The sequence below is a fragment of the Camelus dromedarius genome, chromosome 15 (genome assembly GCF_036321535.1).
Source record: "Camelus dromedarius isolate mCamDro1 chromosome 15, mCamDro1.pat, whole genome shotgun sequence".
NCBI lineage: Eukaryota > Metazoa > Chordata > Mammalia > Artiodactyla > Camelidae > Camelus > Camelus dromedarius.
The window spans coordinates 29794015-29815889 of record NC_087450.1 but is presented as its reverse complement, the minus strand read 5'-3'; the positions used below and the strand labels follow the sequence as shown (position 1 = coordinate 29815889).

Sequence of the window (21875 nt, the reverse complement as noted above, 5' to 3'; positions counted from 1 at the left end):
TTTACTTACAATTCTCTTTCTCCACCTATACCTGTGGCTCTCTCCTTCACCTCTTCGAAGTCTCCACTGAAGTGGCACCTTCTGGGAAGGTCTTCCCTAACATTGTTAGATAAAATGAAAATCCCACCCTGCACTGTAACCTTCTATCCTCTTACTCTGTACTTATGAAAGCTGAAATATTATGTATTTAATACCTACCTACTCTTGCCAGCATGAAAGCCCCCCGAGGGCAGAGACTTGTTATTTTCTTTTACTGACACTTTTCTGTGTCTAGAAGGGGTGTATACTAAGTACTCCACAAGTACTTGTTGATGACATGAATGAATGAATGTGTTGTGCTCTAGTAGTACAATGTTTTATTTATTGTTGAATTAGAATACCTATTTTTCATTTAATCCAAGATGCCATTGGTTGTAAAGTCCACTACTATGTTATGTACTGTTGTCAATTAAACCATGACACAATGCTTTCTTACCACTTAAAACCTTAATTTATGCTTATAGAAGTAGTACTTTTAGACTTACGTGGTCACTGTTTATCATTTATCACACTTGGACACACAAAAGAAAGAAAATAGGTACAAGCAAAATTAACTGGCTAAGGTAGTTCTAAAATATCTTCATATCATATTTTGATTCTGACCACTGATGTCCTTGTTTTTCCAACCAATATTGTCCTCTGTGCCTTCAAGAGTCCCAGTTTGATGATGCAGCATTTCTTAAAAGAATACCCCACTACTGTCTCCGGGATTTTCTTCCAAGTCACTGACAATCTTGGCTAGTGTTTTTGTGTTTGGATGGGTGATGACATCCATCTCCTGATTGCCACCTCAATGTCACACCTCAATTTCAGAGATATTAAATTGTAAAAACAACAACAAACAGAAAGTAGAATCAGTGAATTATGGTGCTATCTGATAGGACTAATTCTTCCCCCTATTCTTTTCCAAAATTTTTTCTAACCATTCTTATTTGTTTGTTTTTTTTATGAGTTAAGTCAGGAAATCTTATTTATGCAAATAAATGACAATATGTGACAAATAAACAATAATATTACAAGCAGAACCAGATCTAATCACTTGGTTAATTATTTTATGTATCAGTTGTAAGTGCCTTTTGCACTGGAGTGGAATCTACAAGTACTGGATAGTGACTCCCACTTGTTGCTCTTGGAAGACACTGCCAATCCATCAGGGTTCTATTTCTTATGGATCCCAGAGGAGGCCTTAAAATCCTTCTCAGCACAGCGTTCCAGGCAGCCATTAGCAGTTGATTAGATTCTGTACATAGGATTAAATCCCCACCAAGCCAACAGTTACCCGGAGCATGCGGAGGTCAGAGGGCAAAAAAACGTCTAAGTTTGCTGTCAGTTCTTCAACTAGGCAAGATGTGTGCTCTGAACATCACTCCCCATCCTTTGGGGAAAACTGTATCCCTGTATCAATTGAAGGCTATTTAAAGGCTTTCCCATCACACCCCCAGGCTACCTGAGTTAAGAGCCCAAGATCAGACTACCCCTGAATGGAGTTGTGTAAAATTACCTTCAGCAAATCTGAGACCAGCAGCTATTTTTAGTTTTGAAGTGCCCCCTTTTCATACTCTAAGGTATTCAGCAGTTTCCACAGTAGGATCCCTCGTTCATACTCCGGAGTAAATGACTGCTAGCCTCAGGGCCCAACACCTTGTAAGTAGTGCTTCTAAATCACCTGCGCATAGTGTTACAACACAGGCTCTGATTGGGTGGGCCTGGGGTTGGGCTGCGTCGTGCTGGTTCACAGACAGAGAAGCAAGGTGCTGAGTTTATTAGCTCAGGCTGCCATAACAGGACACCACAGACTGAATGGCTTGAACAACAGACATTTATTCCTCACAGGTCTGGAGGCTGAGAAGTCCAAGTTCAAAGTGCCAGCAAGGTAGGTTTCATTCTGAGACCCCTTCTCTTGGCTTGCAGGCTGCCGCCATCTTGCTGTGTGCTCACTGACGCCTTCCTGGGGGAGCAGAGAGGGAGAGCTCTGGTGTCTCTTCTGATGAGGATGGTAATCATATTGAACTGGGGCCCCACCCTCATGACCTCATTTAACCTCCAAAGAAAGCCTGAAGGTTAGGGCATCAACATATAAATTTTAGGGGGGTACACAGAGTCTATAGCACTATGGAACGGAACACTGTAGGGGAACCGTCCCACTTTGTCGGGTCACTGGGGAAAGCACATATTCCCCAGACACCTACACAGGACTGACTTCAATACCGAGGTGATCAAGCTGAAGGATTTATCAGTGACTAAATTCAGTAACATTGTGTTGCTGGCAGGAAAAATCCGTTGTCTGATTATGAACCTCCACATCGCAGAATTGTGGGGCAAAGCTTGTTTTCAATTCCTTTTAACAGAGTTGCTCTCTGTGGCAATTCCAACCAATTAAGCCTACTCTGCAGGTTCCAGGCAGAGAGGGCTCTGTGTATGGGCTATATTTAGTGTCCAGGTGGCAGGTGGACAGCTGCCACGCTGAGCCCAGCACTACTGTGCTCACCACCCCAGCAGTGTCAGCATGGCTCCCGAGGGCTTGTGTGGCAACATGGAGGCTCCCCACGCCTGTGCCAACCCAGACCTCCCGCCCAGCCCCCGGGGTGGTTCTGGAAAAGCTGCCTTAGGTATCGAAATGCCTCTTTATGGGCACCATGCCCTGGGCCTACTGGGTTTTTAAGGGCTTGTGGAAAATATTTGAAACCTGAATTTAAACTGTATTGGTTCCAAGAGACAACAATTTCTAAGTTGCAATTAGTAAATGTTAGGTAAACGCCCGGAAAATATCAATGGTCACCTATAGTGCAGCTCTATTGTTATATAAATGATAAACATGTATTTATACTATTATATAATGTATTTAGGTCAGATAAGAAGAACAATAGGACTAATTTATTTTAAAAAGCTAAAAAGTATAAAGTCCTTTCAAATTTTCTAGAGCAAAGATATATAGCCTGAGGTACGGGTGCATTTTAATGTTTGCTATAACGTGGGCAGTTCCCCTGAGGTCAGCCTGGCCCAGGTGTGTCCTCTAATGACCCTGACGCGTGGGCAAGGCCTGATTCCCAACCCACCTGTTGCCAAGTATCTAAGGTCGCTTAGCTTGGCCCAGTTTGATCCGGGCATCATCCAAGCTCCAAAACTCTACAGCAGAGCTTCCCACAGTGTCATCCAGGAACCACCCGTGACCTTTGGAGGACTTGTTAAAAATGCAGTTTCCTGGGCCTCAGAACCAAGTGGATCAGATTATCTGGGCACAGGCCCCAGGACGCTGTACTTTTAACCAGCTCCCAGGTGATTCTGATCTACAATAAGCTCTAAGAACCGGAACTCTAGAGGCTCTGCTTCCTGTTTGGTAAAGAGCTGAGCAGAGCTGGTGAGAACAGGTCTCAGGATGTGAACCAGGACCCTCTGAGGTTCACGGCAAAGGGCTGGGGACAGAGCCAGGACCAGGGGAGAGGTCTAGGACTGGAAGGGACACCAGGTAAGACCAACAGACTGGGGTTTGTGCCCTTTCTGGCTCTTGAATTCTCCCTGCCCCAAGCCAGCCTGAAGGGCTCAGGGCTCAGAGTTCAGGGCCTGGCAGGAGCTTTTGGGGGATGAATTAAATATCCAGAGCAGGGTCAAAGGGAAAGATCTGGAGGGAGGAGTTCGAGGAGGTCCGATAGGCACTCATTTATTCATTTCTTCAGTGTACATTCATTCGTCCAATATTAATCGAGCACCTATTCTGCATCAGACACTGGGTTAGGCCCTGGCCATACAGCAGTGAACAAAAATGTATGTTGTTACCTGCCTTGTGGGATACACAGATCTGGCACAACCGCTGGGCAGATCTAATAGGTGGGATCCCATTTTATTCCAAGGAGGAAAGGGCTCTGGGCAAGGCAGCCTCTGTGGAAGGTCAGCTGAAGGATTCTGCTTTGTTAACAATCAATCAACCAGTAAGTCTTAACACCTGCCTTTTCCTCTCTCTTCCATCCCCCTTCACTTCGTGTCCATTCTGCTTTCAAAATATCTCTTGGAACTGTCCATTTCCCTTCATCCCCCTCTGCCACTATCCTAGCCACTGTCATCTCCCTGCAGGATGATGGCAGGAGCCACTGACCATTGTCATTACACTGTTCCTAACCATCTCGGAAACTCTATCCTCATAATGTCTCAGAGGACATGGATCCTCTGCTTTTAGCCCCTCCAGTGACTTCCCAGTGCACTTAAAATAAAATCCAAGCTGCCTAACATGATTCGTAAGACTCCCAATGACTAGCCCTGGGCTTCCTCATCGATCTTATCCCATGCCATTGTCTCCCTGCCTCACTCTGCCTCCTACCAGAGTCTGTCTGCCCCCAGGACACACACACCAGGAATGCCTTTTCTTGCTTTCTTACCTGTTGCCTGAGTGATTGCTCTTTATCCTTTAGGCTTCTATTTAAATACCACTTCCATAAATAAGCCTTCCCTGACCACTCCATACCCCCAATATAAATGTGGACTCCCTGTCCATTTTTACCTTTACTTTGTATTCATAGCATGTACGTAGTAATTGCATATTTTCTTGTGATTATTTAATGATTGAATCATAAGCTCCTCCAGGTAGACAGCTGATCTGTTTTGTCCCTTTTGGCACACACAGTACCTAGCACATTGGTACTCAATAAATATTTGTTGAATGAATGAATGAACAAGCAAGTACATTTTCATACTGTGCTTGTTCTAAAGTGTCCATCTTTGTGGCGATAGTTGTGGGATATGCAAGGAGGAGGTACAAAGCATAGTCCCTGCATTTTAATAGATTTGAGAAGATACTTCATGAACAAGACATCTGTATTATCATCTACTGAAGAAAAATTACCCCAAAACCTAGCAGCTTAAAACAATACATATTTATTATCTCACACTGCTTCAGTAGGTCAAGTATTTGGAAGCAGTTTAGCGGGTGGTTCTGGCTCTGGGTCTCTCATGAGACAGTCATCTGAAGGCTTGACTGGGACAGGAAGATCCACTTCCAAGCCAGCTCACTCACATGCCTGCCATTAGTACCAGTTTTTACCTAGGAACCTCAGCTCATCATTACATGAATCTTTTCTAGGGCTGCTTACGCATCCTCCTGACCTTGACATGATGGTTAAATTCCTCCAGAGTGGGCAATCCGAGAGAGCACAAACCTGAAGTCACACTGTCTTCTATGACCTAGCCTTGGAATTCACACTGTCACTTCTGCCACATCCTACTGGCGACACAGGTAGGCTCTACCCATGCAGGGAGAAGACTACCTGGGGGCATGAATACCAGGAGGTAAGGATCTTTGGAGGCCATCGTAGAGGCCAGCTACCAAGTGCTGAAGTGTAGTTCTCTGCAGATAAGTGTGAATTCAGAGAAGGGAACAATCTCTGGGATAATTAAGGTTGGTTTGATGAAAGGGGTTGATTTGCTCTGTATCCTGATGAATGACTAGCCACTGGACAGTTGTCCAAGAGTGGAAGAAAAGCAGGCCAAGTGGGAGCACAGTGTGAGCAAAGGCACTGTGGCAAGGAATGAGAATCATGTATTTGTAAATCAGAGAGGACAGTGGTCTGGCTGGAGTAGAGACTGTGTCTGGCAAAGTAGAGGTAATAAGACGAAGTAGTTGGGTGCATTGAATTAAAGCGGCTTGGGAAGGTTGCTAATAAGAAACAATGTTGAGTGCTGTGATGACTGACTGCTGAAACAGCTTCAGGAAGCATCACTGAGGAGCAGCATGTAGGATGGCTTGGTCTGGGGAGAGACTAAGGCAGATACATGAGCCTTGACTTGGTGAGAACCTGAATTAAAATATTGGCATTAGGAGAAGAAAAGGAGGCAGAGTTTTAAGTATTGTTACAAAGGAAGAATCAACACTACCCAGAAAGCCTGGGAAATGGAGGATGAAGTAAGGAGGTGGGTCTGGACCTCACTGTCTCCTTGTACAAAATGGGGGTGGTGGTGATGCTAGCACTTGCTCCATCCATCCACCAGGACTGACTTGAGCATCATGTGATATCATGGATTTGAAACTACTTTAATAGAAGTTGTAGATACCAAAAGGATTACTGTTGTAGAAACAATTCACTTGGTGAGCAGTATTTATTTTAGGTCGGAGGAATGGAGGGTTGGGAAAAGATTAGGGACTATTTGGGGCCATGTCTGTTCAACAACCCATTCCCTATCCTTTCCAGCCTGACAGATTTAAATCCCAACACATCTCTCTTCTCCTCTCTTTGTCTGCGCCCCAGTGTTCTCCCAGTTACCCATCTGCCCTCTGAGCACTTGACTCCATGGGTCCTAGGAAGTCTGCAATCTTCCCCTTTTCCTTTACCCTACTCTAAGCACATAGCAGTCAGGAGACTGTGCCAGGGGCTGGCTTTTGCCCTGGCCAGCCCCTGCCAGCTACCACTCATGGCTGAGCAGCATGAGAGACTGGGTCTTGTGGAGTCTGAAGTCCCGCAGGTCCAGCCAGCTGACTCTGACCCGTAGTGTCTTCACCTCCATGTCTATCTAATCTCTCCTGGTCCACTTAGTTCCTTGCCCCCAGTTAATTTGCTGAGAAAGCAAAACTGTTTTCTTCTTAGCTATGCTTATTTTATGCACAGGCCAGTAGTTACTTATCCTCACTGTATTAGTAATAAGGCGATTCTGGATTTGTATTGTCATTTCCAAGTACTTGCACCAACATCATCGCTCAGGGCCGTATAACGAAGGATAGAGCTATTGCCTATTAAGTATCCAGCTTCACAACTTAGCAACTGGTTACTCTCATTCCACTGGGCTCAACCTTCTCATCTGTGAAATGGGATAGCAATAGAACCTACCTCTTCGAGTAACTGGGAAGATTGAATGAGGTTCAGCATGGTGCCTGGAAGGTGAGAGTGATAGGGCAGAAACCTCACTCTCAAGTGCCTGCAGGGCTGGTTGGAGAGACATGTGGCAGGGGAAAAGTCTGCTTTTTTGGGGCTGCCTGGGCTTTTGTTAATAAATTTCCAGCGGGACGTTTCCGCCACTTGCCTTTTTTTAGAGACATGAAGAGAGAAGAATTGAAAACATTTCCTATGTTGAAATGAAAGGCACTATTTAATCTTGTCACCATCTGCCTTCGCTCCGGGCTGGGAGCCCACAGGCCCAGCTCCCTGTTTCCTAGCGACAGGCAGGCACACCTTCCCCATTAGAGAAGAACGCCCACTGCAGGGAATGCTTCTGCCCCAGGGAGCTGCGAATGACGTGCCCCTGACCAGAAGGGGGCCCAGCCTTCCCTGGATGTTTGTCTTCAAATGGGCCACCCTGTTCTCTTTTCTTAGGGTCACACAGCAGCAAGGCCAGCCACCCTTAATTTGCAAAGTCCTTGAGGTGATCCTTGGGACCTCAAGCCCACTCCTCATCCTCAGCAAAGATCTCAGGCTGTCTTCCTTTCCGAGGGCTGCCGTAACAAAATACTGAATGGCTAACAGCAACAGAAATGGACTTCCTCACAGTTGTGGAGGTCAGAAGCCCAAAATCAAGGTGTCAGCAGGGTTGGTCCCTTCCGGTCGCTCCATGCCTGCCTCTAGGTTCCATGGTCTCCGAAGCCCTGATGCTTCCTGGCTTGTACGTGCATCCGTCTCTGCCTCCACCCTCATGTGGCTTTCCTCCCACTGCCTCTGTCCTCTCTTCTCTCTCTTATAAGGACACTCATCATTTCATCATTGGATTTAGGGCCCCCCAATCCAGGATGATCACATCTTTCTATTTTTACCTTAATTATATCTGCAGAGACCCTCTTTAGAAATAAGATCACATTCTGAGGTTCCAGGGGACAAATCTTTTGTAGGGGGACAACTATTCAACCCACTGCAGAAAATACCAGGTCACCTGGGCTCCTCCTGCCCCGGTGAGAAGGTTTGATAAACTACTGGTAGGGACAGTGTGTGGGACGCCCCTTGATCCACAGCTGAGGGGTGTATACTTTGAAAGCAGAGCTTGGGACAAGACAACACCTTAACTGAAGAGGATGGAGCCCTCTTGATGACATATCAGGTCTAGTGATTCCCCCTAGGAAATGCTTTCTGACACAGTGTCTTCCTGGTAACCCTGCTCCGCACAGGGCAGCAGCCATGCCTGTGCAACTGTGCAAACAGGAGAGAGTCACACCTGCCCCACCCCCGCCTGGAAGGGGCTCTCTATTTACCTTCCACTCACAAACAAGACAGCCACTGCAGGTCTGGGAGGGTTTCTGGTTCCCCAAATATCCCCCTCATTGATACTGATGGCTGAAACCTGACCATATGACATCCATTCGTTTTAGTTCTTTTGCTTTTTTAAAGCCTATGCAACAATGACAACAAAAAACTATCACGTGCACTTACATTCTTTTGAATAGGTAATACATTCTCATGGTCTCAGATTCAAAAAGAACAAAAGGATACTCTGCCAGGATTCTCCCTCCCACCACTGTCTCCCAGCCACCCAGTTCACCCCTCCAGAAGCCACTGATGTGTCAGTCTTATGTGTTCTCCAGAGATGCATGACTAGTCAGAGATTTTCTTTTTCCCTTTACTGCATAATTGGTAACTACTGTACCTACTTTTGTAACTTGCTATTTTCACCTTGCAGTACATTCTGGGAATTGTTCCATATCAGTCATGGAGAGCCTGCACACATTGTTTTTAAGGGGCAGAAGTATGCAGTGTGTGGAAGCAGTGCAGGGTACTACCCTGTGCCCTGCTGATGGACACACGGGCTATTCCCTATGTTTCCTGCTGCTATAAACACGCTGCCGTAGATAACTTTGCATGTGCATCATGTCCCACATGAGTGGGAATAAATCTCTAGTGTAAATTGCTAGAATTTGCCAGGCTCCCCCTCCCTCCATCACAAACCTTCTGGACTCGCAGGCCCTGTACTGAATGGCACAGTCTCCCAGGGCCTGGCTGGTTTATTTTAAGACTGGCAAGTGCCCTGCAGGTGGAAATGTGCTGCACGCTGAAGCCTCCCTCGCCTGCAGGCACGCTCTGTGTCCAGGCCCATCAGGGTGGACAGGGGCCAGAGACTGTAGGCCCCTCCCACCTCTAGCTCTGCTCTGTGTGACCTTGGCAAGCCACTCACCCTCTCTGGGCCAGTGGGTACCTTAATCCCTGTCACTCCCTCTTTCCCAGACTTGAGGATGAGATGGGAAGATATGTTCCAGAGCTTACTGCAAGCTGTGCCCCAACAGCAATCCACCCGATTTATTAATAATGACAGTGGCTATGAAATAGTATGCACCCCATTTCACCCTTTCCGCTGGTGTGCTCATTTCCAGTCTTCTGGCCTTGGCTCTTTAAAAGAAAGATCAGGTTAAGGGAACATCTTCCATTCTGGAATTACCTGGCCTGCTGGGGTAGGGTGGGCCGCGGGCAGGCAGATTTGTTGGGTCTGGCCCTGCAGACGCCAAGGGCAGAGGAGGGTTATGGGGAGATGCCGGGACCAGGTGAGGGCCAGGTTTCTGCCCTGAGGCCTTGAATACCGACAGCTAACATTTTCCTGGTACTTTACACTTTACAAAGTGCTTTCTCGTACGCTTTCTCAGTTAATGTGTGATTCAGCCAGCTTCTTAGTAACAGCGGATTTAAGCAGAAAAAGAATCTAGTGAATATTTTGGGTAGGAGCTCACAGAATTGTCTCAAATTTGAAGCAGGCAGCTCAGAAGTCAGGTGGGAACCAACGGAAGATAAGGTAGCCGGAAGCTCAGATCACTGCCCAGGGAAGAGGAGGTGAGGACCCCATGGCCTCAGACAGTAGGTGTCACCACAGGCAGCACAGCCACTGCTCAGGCTGGACACAGGCCATCAGAAGCTGAGGTGACCTGTTACCACAAATTATTGTCCCCGTTGCCCTCCTCAGCCACCATGGTGGGGCCACTGGGAGTGGCCTCTGTGCTGCCTTTTAAGTCCCTCCAGGATGAGCGCTCCATTTCTGTACCAGATGCCTAATGAGTGAACTGGGGGCACAGCCCACACCCTGACCACCATAGGGGTTGGGGGAAGTGGGTGGCCATTTCAACTTCTGCAGGGGGAAGCCAGCCACTCCCATAAAGCCTAACAGGGGGATCCTCAGTCCTAAGGAGTATGGGTCAGATGAAGGACAGTAGAAGGGTGAGTGTCCACCATTTGCACAGCAGCCTTGGGGTCTGGGTTACTATATACATGTCTTACTTACTGAGGGATGCTGGGTGCGGGCTTGATTGAATCAGGGCTACTGGAATCTGTGTATGGAGATCTCTGCAGGCTTACAGCTTATTGCTCACAGTCACCATACCATTAGGGCCTTATTGGCTGACACCTCATCTTCTTATCAGTCTTTCCAATGGTGCTAATGGTAGGTAGCGCCTGGGGCACACCCCCACAGTCGTTTGAAACCCAGCCCCTTAAGCTTCCGTAAGGGGAAGCTTTTGACCCCTTTTAACCGTGAAAATAATGCTATGTTTCTTTGTCCTCTGGAAAACATTTGCTGGGAAACAAAGACCTGTGTTAGGACAATAGGATGTGAAAGGGAGATGCAGCATGAGGAACATCTACCAGGCTGGCTGCTGCTGAGCGGGTGATGGTTCCTCTCAGAGGCTCAGCTTCTGCACCATGGGGAGCTCTCTGGGCACAGCATGAGTGAGGTGAGCCTGTGCTCCACTGTGCAGATGTAGAGGCTCAGCGGGCAGAGCACACAGGGGCCCAACTAAGGCAGCACATCTTAGCCTCCAAAAGAGGTGGTGGTGACTTTGACCAACCTCTACTTATTACAGATAAGGAAATCCAGGAGCAGAGAGGAGGCAGTGAACTGCCGAGCGTGAAGGGCAGAGTGGGGAGTGGTCCAGTGCTCTGGCCACTGCAGCAGGATGCTGACACAAGTGATAGTAACATGGCACCTAGAACTTTAATGGGAATATTAACTTGGATTCAGCAGATCTGGTACCAGGTTTCAAAGCAATGGTTTTGTACCCTGGCAGTGCATTAGAGTCACTTGGGGAACTTTTATAAAATACTGCTTCCTGGACTTAAGTGTCCATCAGCAGATGAATGGATAAAGAAGATGTGGTATATATATATATATATATGTGTGTGTGTGTGTGTGTATGTGTGTATATATATATGTGTGTGTGTGTGTATATATGTATATATATATATATATATACACATATATATATACACGTGTGTATATATATGTATATATATGTGTGTGTATATATATTTATATGTGTGTGTGTGTGTGTGTACACACACACACACACACACACAATGGAATATTACTCAGCCATAAAAAAGAACGAAAATTTTCCACTTGCAACAACACAGATGGACTTGGAGGGCATTATGCTAAGTGAAATAAGTCAGACAAAGACTAATGTGGTATGTTATCACTTATATGTGGAATCCAAAAAATAAAAAAAATTTAGTGAATATAACAAAAAAGAAACAGACTCACAGATTTAGAGAACAAACTAGTGGTTACTAGTGGGGAGAGGGAAGGAGGAGGGGCAAGGTAGGGGTAGGAGTTACAAACCTCTCTATACAAAATAAGCTACAAGGACATATTGTACAGCACAGGGAATATAGCCAATATTTTATAATGGCTATAAATGGGGTATAATCTTTCAAAATTGTAAGTAACTGTGTTGTACACTTGAAACATATATAATTAAAAACAACCAATATTAAACAAACAAACAAACAATACTTAGGACCAGAGATTCTCATTGAATTGGAGGTGGTTAGTGAGTCTTCTATGCAGCCAGGTTGAGAAGGGCTGCATTAGAAGCCACTTGTAAAGAATATGAAAAAGAATGTATATATAAAAGAAGCCACTTATAAGGAGGGTTTTAAGAGCAGCAGCCACCTCTTCAGTTCCAGCTAAGTTGAAGCGTGCACATACCTCCAGAGAGGTGCACTCCTCTCTGAAGTGAGGCTGCTTACAGCAGGGCCATCCCAGAGGTGCTGAGTACCTGGTGTGTCTGGATGGAAAAGCCAGGGAGAGGGAAGGTGTGCAGAAAGGGGAGGCAGGAGCAAGGAGGTAGACTCCAGGTCTGCAGGATTTTGTATCCGGCCATGGGGCCCCAGTTCAGAAGATGAGAGAAGACCTTAGCACAAATAGGGAAGGACCTGATGTGGCTCTGACACTGGAAGGCTGGGAAGAGATGCCGTGACAGACTCCCCAGGTGGGACCTCTAGCCAGCTGAGATGTCCTGCCTCTGGCACCTTTAGTTCCACCTTTCCCTCAAGGGTCCGTCTTTGACCACTGCTGCCACTATGACACCCTGCTCACAGGGGGCCTGGCTTCCCTTTTAGGCTCTGGCCATAAGGTGAACCCCCAACCCCAGCACACCTGAGGTACATTGTAGTTTTCAAGAGGAGTGTCATTAAATTCAAAGGCAGAACCAAGGAAACAGTGCAAGGAAAGGCATGGCTTTGCGACACTGCCATGGTTTGTCCCCTAAGGGAACAATAGCTCTGCCTCAAGCTCCCAGAAGGGTGACTGTGGTCTTAAAAATTGATGAGGCCTGGGAGCAAATATTGGGGAGGAACCACTAGGGACCACTAACACATCGTTGAACTTTTCTGTGCCTCAGTTTCCCCTGCAAAGTGAGAGTTTTGCATTTGATCACCCCTAAGTTCTCTTCTGGCACCAAAAGTCTGTACGACCAAACCAGTGACTAGGCTTTGGGAGTGGAGATGGGGTTCGTAGGGGAACAAAATTTGCCATCCCAAAATGTGTCTCCGTGGCATGAGGATTAATTTAGGTGGATTATCTTTGTCCCAAAAGACTCAGGAAGAACCTTTGACCTTCCCCCTAGCTGCCTAAAGAATGTAGCTAGAGCGCCTGCTGCAGGAAGGAAGCTGCCACCATAGATGACTATGGTATGAGCTGGGTGTGCAGACAGGGCGGAACCTAGCACAGTCTGTTAAAATTCCTCTCTGTGTCCCCTTGTGTCTGCCTGGCCCAGCAAACATTTGTTTACCGAACACTTGCTTTTCCATCTGCATGTCAATTGCCTTCCTCCCCTTTGAGGTCCCAAACTACTACCCCCAACGCCCTCTTTTGTCTTTAGCTTAAGGTGGTATTTAAGGTGAGGGTTTCAGCTATTTTGGGGAGTTACTCGGTTTTCCTGGGTCTCTTCCACGTGTATATGTTATTGAGGTTTTGTTTGATTTTCTCCTGTTAATCTGTCTTATGTCATGTTAATTCTTAGACCGGCCAAAAGAACCAGGAAGGGTAGAGGAAAATGTCTTTCTCCCCAATAGTTTCAAAAGTAAATGAAACATCAAACCTGCCCTGGAAGTGATGTAGTCTAGAGAGAAAAGACAGACAGACACCCAGCAGCAAAAGAAGTCCTTACCAGATGACAGTAGGAGTGGCTACACATCACCTCCGATGAATCACCGGGGACCCTGGAATAGAACCTGGGGGTCCCAGTGTGCAGCCAGGGTGGAGCACTGCCCAGGGAGGAGAGCGCTGGAGAGCAGGGGGTCCTGGAGGGTTCTTAAAGGAAGACAAATTTAGTTCCACGTCCTGCCTAGGACTCAGCTTTTGTGGTATAAATTGGTGTAAAGAAGAAACAAACACTAGAAGGATGGCTGACCATCTTGTCATGCTCTGTATTTCTAGTCTTACCTCTACCATCCTCTCCCCAACATACACACACAGACCCCGGAGTCCCAACCCCAAATAATAATGACCATTCTCTACATCAAATGTGTTTTCTGTTCCTTTCTTTGCCTGGAATAATGATTCATTCTTTAAGACTCAGGTCAAGTGACCTCATCTCTGAGCAGCCAGGCTGAATTTGGGGCTCCCTCCTCTGCACTCCCAGGCAACTTGTTCTGTGCCCCCATTAGAACACATTAAAGGATGTTTCTTGTCTATTAGTCTCTCCTGCCAGCAGTGAGCTCCTACAAGGAGACAAGGAGGTGTCAGGGGCCATTTGGCTGTAAGAAGACAGGCTCCTGGGCAGGATCTGGAAGGATGGAATGGAAGGAAGTGAAGGCTGGATTACTTTTCACAAGACATGGCATTTGCTTACGAAAAGGAAAGGATAGAGACCCAATGACATGGGAGGAGCCAGTTCGGTAGGTACGCCATTGGGACTTTTCCTCTTAAGCACTTAAATTTACTCTTAAACAACTTAAATTTAAGTTGTTTTTGTATAAATGGCATCCGTCCCTTTCAGTACTTCAGTGAAGTTTTCTGGGAGCAAAAACAGCCTTTAAAAAAAGCCTTCATTTTTGCCTTTGTATTAAAGCAAGCCAAGGAGAGGGGTCAGGTTCTGTGGTTGGCACGGGGTAGGGCCAGCACTTTTAAGATGGACAGAGGATGTCTAATTTGAACCTCTGTTTAGGGGAGCTTAGAGCCTTGGCTCATAACTTCATTTAATCCTGTCAAAGAAAAAGCAGAACTGGACAGTAGTTAAAGCAGTGGAAACAGATTTTTATTTAGGGCTGTTGCAATAGGGGAAAAGAGACCTCAGTGTAAAGTTGGGCTCAGTTCTGAGTACAGCATAGGCAGTCAGGAATTTATAGCCAAGGAGCATGTTGCCAAGGGCAGGGAGAGGTGGTCAGTGGAAAGTTACTAAGAGGAAACCTCAGAGGTAAGGGAGATTCTGGCTAAACAGACTTAAAAGTACTCTTGCTGAAGGCAGGCTGGGCTGATCACACATCACCTGGGAGATGGTGGAGGATGAGGACCCTGACTAGATCTTGGGGGTGATCAGATATCAAAGTAGGGGTTCTGATTAAACTGGCAGCTAAAATTGGATTTTTCTAGGAAATGCACAGATGGACTCCTAAGATGGTTTGTTGCAGGAAAATGGGGCGCAAGAGGACGGTCATGTCCCAGGTCTTGGGCGAGTCCCTGGGACGCACCTTGCCAAGTGAGGGTCCTTGGCTTTGTGCAGGAAAGAATTCAAGAGCTAGCCATAGTAGAGTGAAAGCAAGTTTATTCAGGGAGATACACATCCCACAGACAAGAGTGCAGGCTGTCTCAGAAAGCAAGAGAGGCCCCAGGAGATGGGGTCATCTTGGAAAATGAGAGCAGCCAACTAGTTAACCTGTCCTCAATTGCTGTGTCATTCTTTTCATGGTTGGGCCCTGCTCCCTTCCCTCCTGTCTTAGGTTCAGGAGCCTGACTAAAGTTTGGTCATAGAAAGAATCCTTGTCAATTTTCACAGTAGTCTAATGAGGTACATGCTGTTAGCCTTCTTTTACAGATGAAGAAACCGAGGCACAGAGAGGTTACTTAACTTGCCCGAGATCACACACTGGTGAATTAGGCACTCCAACCCAGACAGTCTGACTCCTGAGCCCCTATTCCTAACCACGGGGCCATACTGCCTCCTAACTGCCCCCTACTGCAGTGAGGTTGTAAACTCTGCCCCTCCCCCAAGAATACAGAAAAATCCTAGGCAGGGTGACCCCAGCTCACACTTGGGTTCACATTGTCCTTTCGTTGTCCTGCACCCTCTCCGCAACTAGGCTAGGACTCCTGGAGGGCGGAGTGGCACAATATGGCTTGGCTAAATAATACTATACCCATGTGTAGAGGGCTCTATACTTTCTCAGTGTACTTTCACACATACAATCTAATTTAATTGACACCGTTGTCCTAGAAGGTAAGCAGAAATCACTGCCACCATTTAGAGATGAGAAGGCTGAGGCTCACAGAAGCCACGTGGCTTGCACTCATCACTCATGCACAGAATTCTGAACTGGAGCATAGGTTTGGTCTTTTTGTTTCCTTTATACCCCTTGTGTTCCCTCATCAGATTAACAATTTTTTTCTTTCTTTTTTTTTTTTTTTTTTATTAATGGAGTACTGGGGATTGAACCCAGGACCTAGTGCATGCTAAGCATGTGCTCTACCACTGAGATTTACCCTTCCCTCTCCAGGATAACTTCTTAAAACAGTACCACTACCCCTTCAAAAAAGAGCCTGCTCTCTAATATTCTTTCCATTTTAAAAGTGCAGGCCCCATTTGCTGGTGACCTTGAGCTAGAAATAGCACAGTATCAGAATGATGGTATCAGGATGATTTCCTTGGGCTTCAGGGCAGGATTCCTCAGGATTCAGGATTTGCATTAACCACTAATCTTGAGTTTGTCCTTCCTGAAAAGGACTCTGGTCAGGATAATTGTTGCACATTCATCCCCAAGGCCACTTTTATATAAATGCAGAGCCCGAAGACCCATTTCTCACTATTCTGTTGAACACTGCTCCTTGCAAAGAAAGAAAAATGATCTTAGCTCCTGTTCCAACTCGGAGAGAGGCCAGTCCAATCAAAAACCACTTCAACTAAGGGAGAAATGGATGCAACAGAGCAGCAGTCTCCTGATCCTAATTGGCTCTTCTTTTTCAATTTCTCTTTTATTTAATAACCTCTTTCTCTGAAATGACTGATGCCACTGTCCTGTATCCAGGGACTTTCTCAGCAAATGATCCAAGGCTTGGAGTGAAGGGGAAGCTGACCATGTATCACAAGGCATGCTGTCCCTTCCCACAAAACCTGAAATGAGCACTTTCTGGGTACCTACTGCACGCCTCAAGCCTGTGTTGATGCCAGGGGAAGCCAAGACACAGATCCTGCCCTTAAGGGGGTCACAGGCCTGGGGAAGAAAGGAGAACTAACAAGGAAATGCAAGAAAAATAAATGCCTGAGACTCTGGGAAGGAAGTTAAGGAAAACAGGATGTGGGAAGGCTTCCTGGAGGAGATGAAAACTCCGAAGGCCACCTCATTTATTCACTGAGAGTTTCCCCGGTGCACCCCATGTGTCAGGCCCTGGGGGAATAGTAGTGAATGGGACTGCTATAGAGGTGGAAGGAGAGACTATAAGTAAACTATAGAGTCACTTAGATGGGGAGGGTGGGGGAATCAAACAGGGGGCAAGGTAAGTAAGGAAGGGGTTGCAATTTTAAATGGGATGCTTGACTTAAGGTCAAAGGGAGGTAAGGGAGCAAGCCCTGAAGGTATCCAGGGAAGGCATTCTGGGAAAAGGGAACAGAGCAGTGGAAGGATCTGAGCCAGGGGTGTGCCTAGAATTTCTGAGGAACAGCAAAATTAGAGAGGGGGCACTTCCTTGGCCAGGGGTTGTGAGAGGGAAAGGGTCCTTTCTAAAAAGGAGTTACTCTGGGCAGTGATACAGGTATGAGGTGTGCATCTCTGAACCACCACTTTAGTTGTCTGTGTGGTTCCATTGTGACTGGAAAGATGGTTTTGGGGGAAGAGGGTGGGAGATGGGAGGTTACAAAGGTGAGGAGAAGGGAAAAATCACATGAGGGTCTAAGCATCTACTTTGCTCTGCAAGGGCACCAGTGAAAGTTTAGGTGCAGAGGACAAATGTGATCAGACATTGGTTCTAAAGGGATTACTCTGTATTAAGAATAGTCTGTAGGGACCCAGGGTAGAAGGAAGGGGAGAAGGTAATACAGCAGAGTTGATAAGTGTATGCTTAATGTAAAAGAAACTGTCAAACCAGTTTCCAAAGTGGCTGTGCATTTTGCATTCCCACCATCAACTTATGAGAATTCATTTGTCAACACCTGGTATTATCAGCCTTTAACTGTAGCCGTTTGAGTGGATGTATAGTAGTCTCTTATGATTTTAGTGTTTCTATTGGTTTTTTTTTCCTGGGTGACTAAAGATGTTGAGCATCTTTTCATGTGTTTGTGGTGGAAAGCTGACGGTAGTTTGGAGCAGGATGGTGGCAGTAGAGATGATGAGAAGAGTCTGATTCTGGATATGAGAGATCTAGAAAGGAGAATAGAGTGGTGTATTTCAGATGGGGGAACCAATGGGCTCTAGAGCATCCTTCCTGAGTCCTGTGGGAGAAGGGACCACATCCAGACAAATTGGATCTGTTGCCAGAATTGTTGTCCACAGTGTCCATCTCCTCCTTCTTTTGAGGTGACAGGGCCCTGATTTGGGCTGGGCACATGGCTATCCAGAATGTACTTCCCAGCCTCCCTTGCAGCTGGGGGAGGCCACGTGACTGAGTTCTGGTCAATGAGATGTGAACAAAGGAGTTGAGGGCAGCTCCCAGAGCCTTCTTTAAAGGGCAGCTGGCTCGTACTCTGCACCCCTTCTTCACTCCTTGACTGGAACATGAAAACCACTGCAGGCTGTACCTTCAAGATGGCAGATGCCAGAGCCAGAAGGACCCTGAGCCCCAGGCACCATGGAGTCCTCTGTCAGCCCTAGACTGCCACCTCCCAATTTTTTGAATGAGGCAGAGAGGGAAATACATTTCTAGTTGGTTTCAACCTTCATTATTTTGTTGGTGGTCATGCTCCCAGTGAACCTAATCTGAACCGATATGACAGGCAACCAACAGCATCTGCCGTCAAGAGCTTCTTGGAGGAAAGAGTGCATACACTTAGCCTCCAGATGCGTAGGATTTAGAAAACCAGAGGCCAAGGTGATGAGTACTCTAGCCTGGGGCAGGATGAGAGGTGCTTGGCTTGGGAGTGAGACTACAGAGGTCTTAACAGGATCAGAAGCTTGGATCACCCCACTGAGACTGGGCTGGTGCTTCTAAGCCAGAAGAATCTGCCCTATTTAGAATAGCCCCTGGAGAAAGGTTAACTTAAATGTGTTTAACTTAAATGTATCATCCTTTCCCATCTTCACAGGGAATAAATGTGCCTTCACTGTTGGACGGCTGAGCCTCAGTGTACCCTTAGACATTTTTCAATACCACTCTTTCGCCATACAGCCAGACAGGCAGGCAGAGCTCAGTCCTAACTTTCCTCGGTCCTAGCCATAAATAGGTTATTTTCATACCCAAAGTCCAAGTCCCAGACCAGGTGGAAAGAGCTGGCCAGGGCAGGAAGCCCGTGTCTTCCTACCATCCACCCGGAGCCTGGCCTGCTGGGCTCTCGCTTATAGAATAGCTCCATCCTTCTCCGAGTCCCCTCCCAGACTCTCTCCTTTACTGTGCACCAAAGGAGCCAGGCACCAAGCATGAGACCCTCTGGCAGCTAAGCCAGGCTGAGTATGTGTTGGGGGAAAATGTGCCCAGAGGGGGCCTCCTATTTTCTCCTCCTCCTGCCTCCCAGAAGCCTCCCTGATGTCTTTTATCTGAGATGCAGAACCATCCGCTGCCGGAACACCCAGTCCCAGAGCCCACAGAACATCTTTGTTTTCCCGAGACGCCCAGGCTCCTGAGGCCAGCTGCTGAGGATTTTCTGCACCTGAAGTGCAAAGCAAAAAAGTCTTCTTATATTCACACAGACTCCATCACGACACTGTGCCGGCATTGCACGGGGGCTTTGCGGGGTATTACTGGGGAAAGCGAGACAGAGCTTTTCACTTGAGGTCAATCGAGATGCCTTGGACCCTGGCCTAGGGCACATGGGTGCTGATTCTGTTCACTGGGGAGAGGGAGGAAGGTGGACAGGGAGCAAGGAACGAGGGAGATACGAGAGGTATTGCCCCCCACATAGGGATCTGTGGGATCCTGCGACCCTTGTCATTCCTAGCCCTCCTTCCACTAAGGATGTCTCTAGAAGGAAAGTTGGATTTTTTTCTAACAATCATTTTGCTTCCAAGTTTTGATTACCCGAAAGTCAGTCTCCAGTCCAAGCTTCTAGTCAGTATGAGATGAGCAAGGCTCACACAAATGATGTAATTCCAGCTGAAGATGAAGAAACTGGGGCTTTAGTTAGCATCCCAGCCTCATCTTAGAAACTTTTAAGCTCTCACTTTGGCTTTTTGAAATATTTTTAAAAGCCCAGTAACACGCCCCACTCCCACTCCAACTCTTGCCCAGGGCCCAGCTTGTAAAATATTGCCAAGTCCAAGAAATGCCTCTTGTACAACAGCTCTTCCAGTAGGTATTCAGGCCCTAACTCAGGGTGTCCTAGGGTCCCCCTGTCATCTGCAGTGCTGCAGGGTGGGTCCTGACCTCATTGAGGGCATCACCTTCCCATTTGGTGCTTTATTTCCTAGGCTCAGAAATTCATACCCTGTGCTTCCAGAGGTGATCAGTTCTACAGAACAACTCATAGTAGCCAAGCCCACAAAGACCAGCAGATAAGACCAGCACAAGGAAAGCCAAGCAATCACCAGAGGTTGCTTGGTGAGTGCTGGACAGTGCTTGATGATCCTAGTGGCTGGGGTCAGCAGATAGCCCAATAGAAGGCCACAACATCACACAGCTCCAGGGGGCGCCATTCAGGTAGAGTACACACAGGGAGACCCTCTCCACCAAGTGGCGCCATGCACAACCATTCCTGGACCACAGTCATTTGGAGGTGTGTCTGTTACAGTTGTGCATTTCTGGGCACCACTCCAAAACTAAGAATTTACCATCTCTGGCATTGGGCCCAGGTTATCTGCAGGTTTAATCAAGGCGATTCTCATAAGGCTTAGGCAAGTCTAAGGATCTCAGCTCCAGGGATAACACCGCAGGAAACACACTGCCAGTGATCACTTTCACTGTTTACTCTCCACACACAGCTCTTCGGACCTATGGTTTCCTTCTTTAGATGCGTTAATTCTTTCAATTAGGGCATTTGAGAGAACAAGGGAGCTCGCTGATCTCTATAACGCTTTGTATATTTCTGCTCTGATAAGTATTTATTTTATAGTTTAGCCTCAGAGGTCAATTTGATTTAGCTATAACTGGTGAGGACAAATTTTTTTTTATCCTTTTAGCTAGAAAGGCTGCCATTGTAAAGTTGCCCTGTGCTCCTCTGTCAGTAGAGTAGAGGGAGGTCCTGGGTCACCCCCTGCAGACCTCCACTGCTCCCTGTGCTCATGCAGGTATAGGGTAGTTGGTTCCCTTTGTTCTGGGTGAAAGGTGTACACCATTATGTAGTGGGTTTTGTCTGTTTTTGTTTTGCTGGATGAGAGTTTGCTCTGCCCCTATGCTTAGAGCTCTAAATCTGACTGCTGGTGGGGATGGAGTGAGCATGTTTGTGTAGGGAGTCTCAGTAAGGGGGTCTGTCTTCTGGGTCTGGGTTGGATCATTCCATTTATGCCCCGTGGGTTGATGATCTTTGAACAATGCCCCCTTTCAACTGATGTGCTAGTTTGGACAATAAATTATAAGGGCAGCATTGCAGGATCATTGTGGAAAGCGAGGAATTGAGATTCTGACCCATTTCTCTTTGAGGATCAACTTTCTTAGAAAAGCTTTGTGGACTGAGGTATACTAAGATCAAAAGATGACACCAGGGACCCCAGGGAACATTCTGGAATCAAATGGGGAGGCTGGACCACAGACCCAGGCCCAATACCAGTGTGGAGGGGACCAGTTCTAGGTATTATGTGACCCTGGGACTGCAGATCTCTCCCAGCATCCGAGCCCCAGTGGCTCTGTGTGCATATATGTCTACACGCTTCCACTAATTCATTCATTCATTCATTCAGGCATGTTTATCGTACCTGTCCTGTGCTAGGCTCTGACCTAGCTATGGGACACAGCAATGAAAAATAAATACCTTACCTTATTGAGGCTTGTTTTTTAGTGAGAGTAAAAAGACATCTTTTTTAAAAGAGTAAGTAAAATACTGTGTCATATGACATTAAGTATAATCAAGGAAGTGTAGAGTCAGAGTCAAAGGAGGCGGGCAGTTATTTTATATGAGGTGGTAAGGGGAGGCCTTACTGATAAGATGACTTTGAGCAGAGACCTGAGGGAAGGGAAAGAGGCAGCTGTGGGGCCCTGGGGGCAGAGAGTTCCAGGCAGAAGGAACAGCAGGGCAGGGGCAGGCAAGCTGGGCCGTGAGCAACCTGGGAGGAAGGCAGACAGGTGATGGAAGTTTCCTTTTTACACTATAGGGAAGGGGAAATCTCCTTTTCCTCTACTCTCCAAAGTTCTGAACTGGGGTTCCTGTAGTAAAAGAC

General features: G+C 46.8%; 1 long non-coding RNA gene across 1 annotated transcript in view; it reads left to right on the top strand.

Moving 5' to 3' along the window:
- Positions 1–21875, top strand: part of LOC116157476 (uncharacterized) — a 124650-nt gene that overhangs the window by 78469 nt on the left and 24306 nt on the right. Inside the window, exons 5-6 of the long non-coding RNA XR_004141569.2 lie at positions 1873–1912; positions 5111–5263. This is a non-coding gene — a long non-coding RNA (uncharacterized LOC116157476). The remainder of the gene's footprint in view (positions 1–1872; positions 1913–5110; positions 5264–21875) is intronic.